Source organism: Eriocheir sinensis, unplaced genomic scaffold (assembly GCF_024679095.1).
Source record: "Eriocheir sinensis breed Jianghai 21 unplaced genomic scaffold, ASM2467909v1 Scaffold488, whole genome shotgun sequence".
NCBI lineage: Eukaryota > Metazoa > Arthropoda > Malacostraca > Decapoda > Varunidae > Eriocheir > Eriocheir sinensis.
Genome location: NW_026111818.1, coordinates 55,001 through 67,500, shown reverse-complemented (window position 1 = coordinate 67,500; position 12,500 = coordinate 55,001). Strand labels below are relative to the sequence as shown.

Sequence of the window (12,500 nt, the reverse complement as noted above, 5' to 3'; positions counted from 1 at the left end):
GGACTCGGGGCAGCGGAAGCGCTCGTTGCCGATGGTGATGACCTGACCGTCGGGCAGCTCGTAGGACTTTTCGAGGGAGGAGGAGGCAGCAGCCACGTTCATCTCACTCTCGAAGTCAAGAGCAACATAGCAAAGCTTCTCCTTGATGTCGCGAACGATTTCTCGCTCAGCCGTGGTGGTGAAGGAGTAGCCACGCTCAGTCATGATCTTGGTGAGGTAGGCGGTCAGGTCACGGCCAGCCAGATCGAGACGCAGGATGGCGTGGGGACGGCCGTAACCTTCATAGATGGGGACGGTGGGTAACACCATCTCCAGTATCGAGCACGATACCAGTGGTACGGCCAGAGGCGTACAGGGACAGCACAGCCTGGATGGCCACGTACATGGCGGGGGTGTTGAACACCTCAAACATGATCTGGGTCATCTTCTCGCGGTTGGCCTTGGGGTTGAGGGGAGCCTCAGTGAGGAGGACTGGAGACTCCTCAGGAGCAACGCGGAGCTCATTGTAGAAAGAGTGGTGCCAGATCTTCTCCATATCGTCCCAGTTGGTAATGATGCCGTGCTCGATGGGGTACTTGAGAGTCAGGATACCTCGCTTGCTCTGGGCCTCGTCGCCGACGTAGGCGTCCTTCTGACCCATGCCGACCATCACACCCTGGTGACGAGGTCGGCCGACGATGGAGGGGAAGACAGCTCGGGGAGCGTCATCGCCGGCAAGCCGGCCTTGACCATCCAGGCCATTGTCGACCACGAGGGACTCACTTCTTCGTCACACATGATTGAGTGATGTCAGATCTGAAAAAGAATGAAATTCATAACGTAAAACTTCAGAAGACGGCGATTCCGGTGGTTTACGTTTAGATCTTTCCAGATATCATCAATTTCGCTCCGTTAAATATTCTGCTGAGTATAATGGTAGTGTTTGAGGCGCTCGTAATTGTATTCCTAAAATGTTTAGCTGGGGGCCAGTTTTTGTTTTGTTCTCTTAGTTTTCTTCACAGACTCATTTGTGTTCTATGTGAATCAAGTCCTGAAATTTTGGACTGATGACTTTATTGAAAAATATAGTTGGGACTTCTTTGGATAGTTGTACTTTTAATGGAAATTCTCCCTAGTTCTACCTTTTGTTGATAATTTAGCAGCTTAAATCTTTAACTTTTTTGACCATTTTATTTTGGTGAAGAATATTTTGGTTGAAGGCCACAAACTTTGCATATAACTATCAATAAATAGGGTGGTTTTGGCGCCCGATTCTACGTTCAATTACTATGATTCGAAGCTTAATATTGCGCCGCGTGATTTTTATTATTTGAAGATGAAATGTTTTTTATTGATTTCGGATATAGATTTTCTAAGATGATGTTTCTCTAGATACCATGAAAATTCCTTTAATTTGGTCTTTAAAGTGTAACTTTGAGTCGTTTTTCTTCTTCACTTTTTTTATTTTGTATATATATTATTTTAATTATCGAGACTGGGCAGTGTTTAATGTTCTATAGTTCTTCTGCAAGAGGTACTTATTACACAGATTACTTGAAGCATTGAGCCTACGGAATCAGAGCATTTTTTTTTCTCTTTCATTATATATATATATATATATATATATATATATATATATATATATATATATATATATATATATATATATATATATATATATATATATATATATATATATATATATATATATATATATATATATATATATATATATATATATATATATATATATATATATATATATATATATATATATATATATATATATATATATATATATATATATATATATATATATATATATATATATATATATATATATATATATATATATATATATATATATATATATATATATATATATATATATATATATATATATATATATATATATATTTGACAATGTGCGTGTTACCCCGTTCTGAGCTGAATACAGAAAATTTAATGTACAAGCGCATGATATGGGTAAAGATCGTATATTTAGAAATATTATTCTTCCAAACATATAGTATGTTACTTATCACTTCCTATTTATCACATGAATTTAAAAATAGTATCTTGAGAACTTGAATTATGATGTATAAAAAGTCCAGTAAAAACGAAAACAATAACACGAGTTGTCTTCAATCGATATTTTATGTTTGATCAACGGTAAAGCTTTTAATTTCACAAAACTTTCTACACTCGAGTCACAGCCCTCTGCACTCGAGTCACAGCCACGTCGTCAAACACACAGTATACGTGGGCCCATGCACACCCTCACCAACGCTCACTTACACAAGCTTACTGTATCCTGAGCCTGAAGTACACTAAGGTCCGAGGTGGACTAGCGAAGTCTTATATACCGCCCCCTCCCTCTAAATTAGGTCCCAGAAGTCACCCTTTCTTCACTAAAAAAGGAAATGACCTTCTAACGATTTGGCATGATAAAAACGAATTTATTTTTTACTCGTTTTATGTCTCAATAGAAGAATAATACTATGTTTTGTCAGTCAGAAATTATGTTTTGCAAGTAAAATGTTATGTACATTATGTTGAAATATGAAAAGTCTTAGCGAAACAGTTGTAAAAGGCACCCTCTTAAGTCTAAATATGTGAATATTGTTGGCGGGGTAGCCGGTTCCAGTTACTTCCGCAAAGTTTTGTTGCAAGTGCCAATACATTTTTTTTTATTGCCTTGTCGACGCTGGCCACATATTTATTGTTTTGTTTTGTTTTCTTCATTTATTAAAGTATTAATAGATATTCTTTGATGAATGTTAAAAAAAAAATCAATGCGTTTTACTAAACGTCGTATCGTGTGACAATGTGTTTGCTACATGTGGTTCAAGCTATTTTAGACCTTTCAACCAGTGAGATAATAAATAGAGAGAACGGGTTTTCCCATGTACTAAGAAAAGACAGGCTACTGTATATATACGTTTACAGTTTTTTTTCCTAAATAAAGGCACCAAAGCCTAAGCTGCATTTTTTAAAAAACTCTACTTACTATAGTGAAACTAAGAAGATAACATCGCTTTTCTATCAGATTAGCTTTCTAGTATAAGAGGGGAGGGGGTGGCTGAATGGTTAGCGTGTCGGCGACGAGTCCAGGAGGACGCGGGTTCGAGTCCTGCCCGCCGCCAAAGCTGGGATTTTCCAATCACCGCCGAGTGGCCTAATACTACCCACATGCTATCCTGATGAAGACCACCTATCTACACGGACTCTAAATTCTCTAAAAAAGAGGAGGTTTAAAGATGAGCTCCGGGAGGGGGCAACATGAGCCAAGCAAGATTGCGCCACTATAAACACTTGCCTTGCCTGCGCCAGAACGGGTTGGAACCGACTATCAGGCCCTACTAAAAAAATCCTACCGGCTCCGTAGGGTTAAATACCAGCACTAGCACCCGCACCACCACCCCCAGTAGCAATAAGTACAGTAGCAAAACCAGTAGCAACATCAGCAGTGTGAACAGGAATAATAATAAAAGTAACGGCCCCACCTCCACTCCCACCTACATACGTATACCCCCCCACTCCCCCACCATACTCCCACACCACCACTCCCACACATCCACATCCCCAACCACACACCCAACTTCATCTAGAACCACACACCCATTTGCACACCCACCTACTTACCCCGTTCCCCCATACATCCTCATCAACCCCCACACACATCCCCCACACACATCCCTCCCCACACACACCGCTCCGGTGGGTCAATCAATGAAACGCTGCGCTGCGAGGCTTAACGGCCAAACAGGTGGCGGTTCGAGCCCCGCTCAGGCCGGATTCTTTCAGTTGACTTGGAGTGGTTACTGTTCCCCCTTGAGCAAGGGGGATGGGGTGTCTGGTGTGTGAGGTCCTGGCAGTATCCAGAGAAGAGATCGACGATAATGAGCACTTGCTCTCGTCGGGAGGGTATCTGCTGGAGAAAGCGAGTCCAACTCGTGATCAGGCCGTGGTGAAATTACACACACACACACACACACACACACACACACACACACACACACGCACACAACACACACACGCGCGCACACGCGCGCACACAGACACGTGCGCGCGCGCTAAGAAGTTTTTAAAATTTTAGTAGGGAGATAACTTTGATATTGCTTTTCTGATATATACAGTGTGGAAGGATTTATTTTTTTTAATTATCATGCTATGCAAGATTGTCTAATCCCGTTACATAATCCCACGACCTTCTCCTGTCATATATTTTCTGATTTGACCACTATAGTCGGTTCACCCGAGTCTGAAGGCAGCCTGCAGCCATACGGCGTGTCCGATTTCGTGGCTACTGTATGCTAGCCTGCACATAGTAAACAGTCGTCAGTGTCAATAATATGCAGGCAGCAATAACAAATACCGTCAATTATTGTCGATTATGAGTTAAAAATATTAGTAATGTTACAAATAGCTGTTTTGTTAATTTACAAGATCGCTGATTATGATGATTAAATAGCCTTGAAGCTGTCCACCACCGATAAAATTAGCAGGCTTTATATAAATAAAACAGGTATTTGCGACATTACTAATACTTTTCTAACTTGAAATCGACTAAAATTGACGGTATTTGTTATTGCTGCTTGCATATTATTGACACTGACGACTGTTTACTATGCCTAGGCTACCATACAGAATCCACGAAATCGGACACGCTATGTGGCTGCAGGCTGCCGTTGCGCGATAATGCTCACTTCAGACTCGGGTGAACCGACTATAGGCTCTTTGCACATTAATCCACATAACATCCCATTCCTTTATCTCATCTTTATTTTTTAAATATTAAGAAGGAAGAGGATAGAGATAACGTGGAATTACGTAATAGGTCTAGAAAATGTGTACTTCATTACACTGTACATTAGAAAATCAATATATCAGATAAGAAATATTAATATAAATCGTCTCACTACTATTAAGATTAAAAAGTATTTTTTTATTTATTTATTTGTGTGTGTGTGTGTGTGTGTGTGTGTGTGTGTGTGTGTGTGTGTGTGTGTGTGTGCTTATACTAATATGGCTTTACTGTTAACAGTTGTTCTTGGTGTATATATTTTTGTTGTTCCTGTTGCTTTTACTGCTGTTATTATTGGTGGTGCTGACGGTGTTGGCAGTAGCGCTGCTGCTGGTGAGGTTGATGATGCTGCGGCAAGTATTGCTGTTGCTGGTGCGGTTATTGCTGCTGCTAAACTTTTATGTCTTAGGGTAATTTTCATTTTGATTTGTTTTATTTTTTTCCAGTTCACGTAACATTCACATTTTGATGCAGATGAATTCTTTTGTTTGATCACTTTCATTTTTTTTAATAAATCCATGTTGTCAAATAATTGGAAAAGTTAATAACGTCATTAATGGCAGTAACTACCGTGTGGGTAAGGAATAAAGATAAGGAATAAGTAACTGAAACATGTTGAATACTATTCTGTGATAGCAATACGACGAGGTCTGGTTTAAATTGTTTGTTAATGCATTCGTCTAGCAATGTAATAAGCTTTGGCATTAGTAAAACATCCAGCCTTCTCTCTCTCTCTCTCTCTCTCTCTCTCTCTCTCTCTCTCTCTCTCTCTCTCTCTCTCTCTCTCTCTCTCTCTCTCTCTCTCTCTCTCTCTCTCTCTCTCTCTCTCTCTGTGTGTGTGTGTGTGTGTGTGTGTGTGTGTGTGTGTGTGTGTGTGTGTGTTAGTAGCGTTAATGAGGAAAGGACTCCTTAAAAGTTAGAACAATTATTTATATAAAAAAATGTTCCTTGGTATTCCTGAGCGACACTTTGTGTGTTTTGTACTGTATCACTTGGTATTTTTTCATTGGTATAAATTTCGTGTGTATGGTTTTTCATATATAATTTCCCCCCATGAAATTTCCTTACCATTGTACCTAATGAATACAGATCTCTTCAACAGAAAAAAAGCCATTTTCAATACAACTATTGTTACCACCAGCACTAATATCCTCCTCCTCCTCCTCCTCCTCCTCCATATCTTCATTTCCATCATGAGCAGCAGTAGCAGCAGCAGCACCCTCCCCCCCCCCCCCAAACACACACCAATATCACCGTTTCCATAAGCTTATAAGCTACAAAGTGCATAGCTTGACAGGTACAACCTCAAGGAAAGTTGGGAGAAAAATGCGCCTGCATTTTGTGATTTATGTGATAGACGTTTTTGCCAAGATGATGAGAGATGATAAATGACTGATTAGACAGCAACTGAAGAGTATTCGTTGAACGTCAGTCGTTGGTTAAATATCTCTGATATGGTCTATTGTTGACGTTCCCTGTATATACTCGCAACAAGCGTATAACTATTTTTAAACTGGTTAGACGAAAATGCAGAGGCATATTCTGTCATAAAGAAGGCTCAGAATCAAGACAGACATGCTTATAGAAAACTTAGAATTTCACTAAAAATCACCTTGCTTGATGTGCATCAGTCCACTTGTAAAAAAAATAATTTGATTTTGTTTATCAATGGAAGTGAAACAAGGAAACGAAAAGATATTTTTAATAACAATTGATCTCCATAGGAAATACACCTCTATCATGTGCATGATGTTAACAGCCGAAATGTATTTTGTTTTAGCCTTCCTAAGTTTTCATGAACATAGAGGTTGTTTAACCGATGATGTTTAGGTGACAGTGAGAAACTATTTCTATGGACAAAAATGCAGTGATGTAAAAAGATGGTATATCGGCGTCTAGTGATGTCTGGCTACAGTTGATCTTCTTAGAAGCACTTGCGGTGGACAATGCCGGGGCCGGACTCGTCGTATTCCTCCTTGGTGATCCACATGGTCTGGAAGGTGGACAGAGAGGCAAGGATGGAGCCACCGATCCATACGGAGTACTTGCGCTCAGGAGGAGCAATGATCTTGATCTTGATGGTGGGAGGAGCAAGAGCAGTGATTTCCTTCTGCATGCGGTCAGCAATACCAGGGTACATGGTGGTGCCGCCAGACAGAACGTTGTTGGCGAACAGGTCCTTCCTGATATCAATGTCGCACCTCATGATGGAGTTGTAGACGGTCTCGTGGATGCCAACGGATTCCATACCCAGGAAGGAAGGCTGGAAGAGGGACTCGGGGCAGCGGAAGCGCTCGTTGCCGATGGTGATGACCTGACCGTCGGGCAGCTCGTAGGACTTCTCGAGGGAGGAGGAGGCAGCAGCCACGTTCATCTCACTCTCGAAGTCAAGAGCGACATAGCAAAGCTTCTCCTTGATGTCGCGAACGATTTCTCGCTCAGCCGTGGTGGTGAAGGAGTAGCCACGCTCAGTCATGATCTTGGTGAGGTAGGCGGTCAGGTCACGGCCAGCCAGATCGAGACGCAGGATGGCGTGGGGAAGGCAGTAACCTTCATAGATGGGGACAGTGTGGGTAACACCATCTCCAGTATCGAGCACGATACCAGTGGTACGGCCAGAGGCGTACAGGGACAGCACAGCCTGGATGGCCACGTACATGGCGGGGGTGTTGAACACCTCAAACATGATCTGGGTCATCTTCTCGCGGTTGGCCTTGGGGTTGAGGGGAGCCTCAGTGAGAAGGACGGGGGACTCCTCGGGGGCAATGCGGAGCTCATTGTAGAAAGAGTGGTGCCAGATCTTCTCCATGTCGTCCCAGTTGGTAATGATGCCGTGCTCGATGGGGTACTTGAGAGTCAGGATACCTCGCTTGCTCTGGGCCTCATCGCCGACGTAGGCGTCCTTCTGACCCATGCCGACCATCACACCCTGGTGACGAGGTCGGCCGACGATGGAGGGGAAGACAGCTCGGGGAGCGTCATCGCCGGCGAAGCCGGCCATGACCATCCAGGCCATTGTCGACCACGAGGGGGCTCACGTCTTCGTCACACATGGTGGAGTGGTGTCAGGTCAGAGCTGAAAATAAGGTCATAGGTTACGTTAGTGACGTCCATCTTATGACAAAGTACAGAATCAGTAATGCAGCATATACGGACACCAACATTATAAGGAATCCTAAGATTGAAGGCAGTTGTTATTTTTACCGAGAAGACATTAAGCTATGATTAGGCTGTTGAAAGCTGAGAATAGTAATGTTTCCTACGTTAAAAATGTTTTCATGACCTGATGATGGACAGACTAGTCTTTGAAAACGTATTTTTGGTTCGTCATGGAGTTTTATAATTTTATTTGTTTCAAAAGATTTGGGATCTTTTCCTCCTTTAATGATTTTCTATAAACATTAGTGCGATGAAAGACCATCGTCTCAGAAAACTGTGTAGGGTATGTTTGTTAATTTTGTTTTAAAAGTTTCTAGAACCTCAAATAAAGATTAATTTTTAAAGATTATAATTTTTCACTACAGGTGTTGAACATGTTTATTTTATTCTTTTAACATAAACAATGTAGAAGGCTTACAAAGCCGGTTTTTGAAAGTTAATAAGTCGGTTTCATGCAGAAACTTCCTGTTCTTTTTCAAAGAAATATATTTTATATTGAATAGGAAAGTGATTATTTCAGATGTATTTGAATCCGTTATCTGTCATGCTAATGTAGTTCTTACAGTAAGAAAAAGCTAAATCAGAAATCGTCAACGATATTTGTTTATGTTTTACAGTGCATTAAATTTTACGCATTTTTCGACATAAACAAATAAACACCAAAGATGGTAATATATATTTTTTTTTATATTCAAATGCAACATAGCTTTTTGGTATTTCACTGGATTTTCGATTAAAAGTCATATTAAACGTGAAAAGAAGGTTTCTTCCACGGATAAATTCGACTGTGAAGTTTGGTGTATACACTATAGCTGCCCGTTGCGTGAGCGCATATCTCCGTCTCCTCACTCCTCAAGTTTTGGTGGCTTGGTAGGTAAAAACCCATTAATTACCCCGTGCCACAGGTCAAGTGTGACACCCGGGCTACCACAGTTTACTTTCACCAGGGCTCCCCAACTACCCATTTATCGACCAATCCAAAAGTGAAAATGAGCTGAGTTGGGTAGACGATGACTTCCCAGGCCGGGATCGACCTTGGGCACTTGGATTCGTAGCTAAGCAAACCACGACACCAAGCTACAAATTTGACAAGTCTTGTCGCTCAACACATGAAGTTGAATAATTCTTTTTAGACAATTTAATAATGTAACAGAACCTTTAATGCGTGTGCTTTGAACTTCCAAGTGAAACAGTTGATAGATGGAACTTTAAAATGATGGATTTCAAATCCAGGTTTTTGCGTTACAATGCGGTACGTGTCAAATAAGAATTTTGAAGCTTGCGAGTGAACGGTTAAAACATCCGGTAACTGAGCTATCAAGTTCACTTGAAGCTAAGGTCTAATCACTCTAATGTAATACTTTCATTTCTTAACATAACATATATTGGTACTATGTTAAGGCGTGGCAAGTTTGTGATGCGAAAGTATTTATATACAATGAACCGAGGTGTAACATTAGATTCACAAGTGTACCAAAATTAAATTATTTTCAGTTGAAATCAAGACTATTCGACATTTCAATCACAAATCACAAGATAGTAATTATCAAACGCACGGAATGTAAATCAGTGGACAATATCAGTTTGCCATGACATAGGAAACATTTCCATTCCCAAGCACTAGGTGGTCATACTATGAAAATGTTTGTGGTTTTGAAGGTCAAAATGAATTAGCATGTGGATAACCAAGATCGCAACGCTTCCGTCATTGCGACACAACAGGATCGCACAGCGGGTCTTACAGGCACTAGTGGAGACTCACACTTACACAAGCTTACTGTATCCTGAGACTGAAGTACACTAAGGTCCGAGGTGGTCCAGCCCTCTCTTATATACTAGCCTCCTCCCTAAATAAGGTCACACAAGCTGCATACTTTCCCACTTTCTTTAGAAACACGGAGAGATGCTTGGCAGCTAACACAAGTATTGCCTTGTTGATATCTATTTATACATTTTTTTGGACGTGCAACCCCATTGTAAATAAGACGAGTAAATGTAGACGGGAATACGAGATATCCTGCAATACCTGGTTTAGGTTACTACAGCAGGAGTCATATGGTGTCCTTAAAGATTTTTTTTTTTAGAAATAACCGAATGGTGTCGACTGTATAGTTGTGGGTGGTGGATGAAGGGGAGGGGAAAACTCAAGACTTCGCGAGGCTTGAGAATAATATAGCTAGTGTTCCACCGCTTTTGTAGCTCCGTTAATATTTTTATCTCAGAGCTGGTCCCTCTACCCTCCACGGCGCGCTGACTAGCAGGTTATTTGAGGTTCAAAGTGATATTTGATACAATGCAAATATGAACGCAAGGAAAGTAGGGGTGGAATGGTTTTGTTATATTCAGTAGTGTCGTAAACAGTATTTATATTTTAAATTTAGAGAGAGACTGTGATTGCGCGTGTGTAGGAAACCGAGAATAAAAAAAAAAATCACAGTCGTTTTCTAAGCAGCAATTCACGCAAGATAAAAGAGAATGGCACAAACCATCACTCCTTTCTTTCAGGCTCAGGTTCTTTCACCTCCTCCTCCACGAACGAGTCTAGTGTCACCTCAGAAGGGCGACGGGAAGGAAAAAAGAAAGATGTGTGCAAAAATATTCCTCATGTTCGTACGTAAACTACCTTAACGTTTTTTTCTACATATTTTTTTTTTTTTGTGTGTGTGTATGTGTGTGTGTATTACCACAAAGAAAGCAGCTCAAGGGCATACAAAAAAAAGCCCGCTCAGCGCTGCGCTCTGAAAAGCAAATAGAATGAGTGGTGGAGAAATTGAGTTTTTGAGGCATTGAAAGACACTAAACTCCTACTGTCTCATTTAAAATTGTCTGCAAGGTCTAAAGGTTAAGCGTTGTGTATCGACTAACCTTTAGTTATGTAATTTTCGTTGGTAGGGTCTTCTCTTGAAAGAGGTTGAATAATGCAGCTTAAAGTTATCGGCGTAAGAGTGCATGGAGCAATTTGTTATAGAGAGATCATAAATGAACAATAGAGAGCTGGAGATGGAGCAAAATCCTGCTGGACACCACAGTTGATAAGTTTAGGGAAAGAACAGTGACCGTCTACCACAGTAGATATAGATCGGGCTGAAAAGAAACTGGATATAAAAGTACAGAGAGATTCTGTCCAAAATATTCGAGATGTGTAAGACAACAGCAAACGTTTCACCAAAATGGCTAAGACGACCAGGAGTCAGTTAGGAAAGTAAGACGATCACCAGTAGAGCGTCCCTTGCGGAATCAATAGAGGTGATCAGAGAGGTCAGAAGTGGATAGATGTCTAGGAATTTTTCTATTAAGGATTGTTTTAAAAGCTTTACCCAGACAAAAATTAAAGCTATTGGACGGTACTTTGAGTTATTATAGAGGCAGTCACTTTGAAGCCCCAGACTATTGTGAACGTGTACTTCAACATGACAGATATATATATATATATATATATATATAAATATATATATATATATATATAAATATAGAAATATATATAGATATATATATATTTATATATATATATATATATATATATATATATATATATATATATATATATATATATATATATATATATATATATATATATATATATATATATATATATATATAAAAAATCCATACTTGCCGCTCCCACAACAGAAAATAGTTAAGAGTAGCCAAAAGAGAGGTCAGTCTCGGATGGAAAGGTGTCTTGATACACTCTTCTTGAGAGAGGACAAGTCATAGGCAAGAGGAAATACAGACGAAGGAAGGCTGTTCTAGGGTTTACCAGTGTAAGGGATGGAAGAGTGAAGATACTAGTTAACCCTTGCATAAGAGGTTTGGACAGTATAGGGATGGGCTAGAGTGGACACTCGAGTGCAGCGGGGCCGCGGGAGGGGGGGAGGCATGCAGTTAGCAAGTTCAGAAGAGCAGTTAGCATGAAAATATCGATAGAAGATAGAAAGAGAGGCAACATGGCGGGAGACAAAACAGTATATGAATGAAGTATGATAAATAACAGACGAAAGAAATTGACCAGGCAGGGTGTCAGCACGGAAGCACAGATTTTAAGAACAGTAGGAGGCATTCCATTGAGTCCATAAGCCTTCTGAGGATTATGGCCAGAGAGGGCATAGAAAACATTATTTTTACAAATTTGAATAAATGGGGGGGTTGAGTTGAAGGACTATTCCGTGAATCATGCAGAGTGGAATTTCCAGAGAGTTCAGTTTTAGACACAGATGTGATAGCAGGACTGCCATCAGGACTAAAGAGAGGTGGGAAAGATGAAGTAAAATTGTTTGAGATACTTTTGGCTAGGTGAAGAATTAGAGAAAGCAAGGTTCTGACATTTCCTTTTGATGAGTTTATATTTAGTGAGTCGAAAAATAGATTTGGCACGATTCCGATGAGATATGTAAAGATCATGATAAGCAAGAGTTCGAAGGCTCAGGTACCTTCCATAAGCTACGCACGCGCGCGCACATGTGTGTGTGTGTGTGTTTATTTTTGTTTGTTTGTTTGTGTGTGTGTGTGTGTGTGTGTGTGTGTGTGTGTGTGTGTGTGTGTGTGTGTGTGTGTG

The 12,500-nt window shown here is 40.5% G+C and overlaps 1 protein-coding gene and 2 pseudogenes across 2 annotated transcripts in view; all 3 read right to left on the bottom strand.

Moving 5' to 3' along the window:
• The window catches only part of LOC126992553 (actin-3, muscle-specific-like), a 1,230-nt pseudogene extending 560 nt beyond the window's left edge, over nt 1–670 (bottom strand).
• Nucleotides 1–12,500, bottom strand: part of LOC126992547 (actin, muscle-like) — a 56,295-nt gene that overhangs the window by 24,045 nt on the left and 19,750 nt on the right. The gene's annotated exons all lie outside the window — the stretch shown is intronic.
• On the bottom strand, nt 6,475–7,854 carry LOC126992546 (actin, muscle-like; annotated as a pseudogene).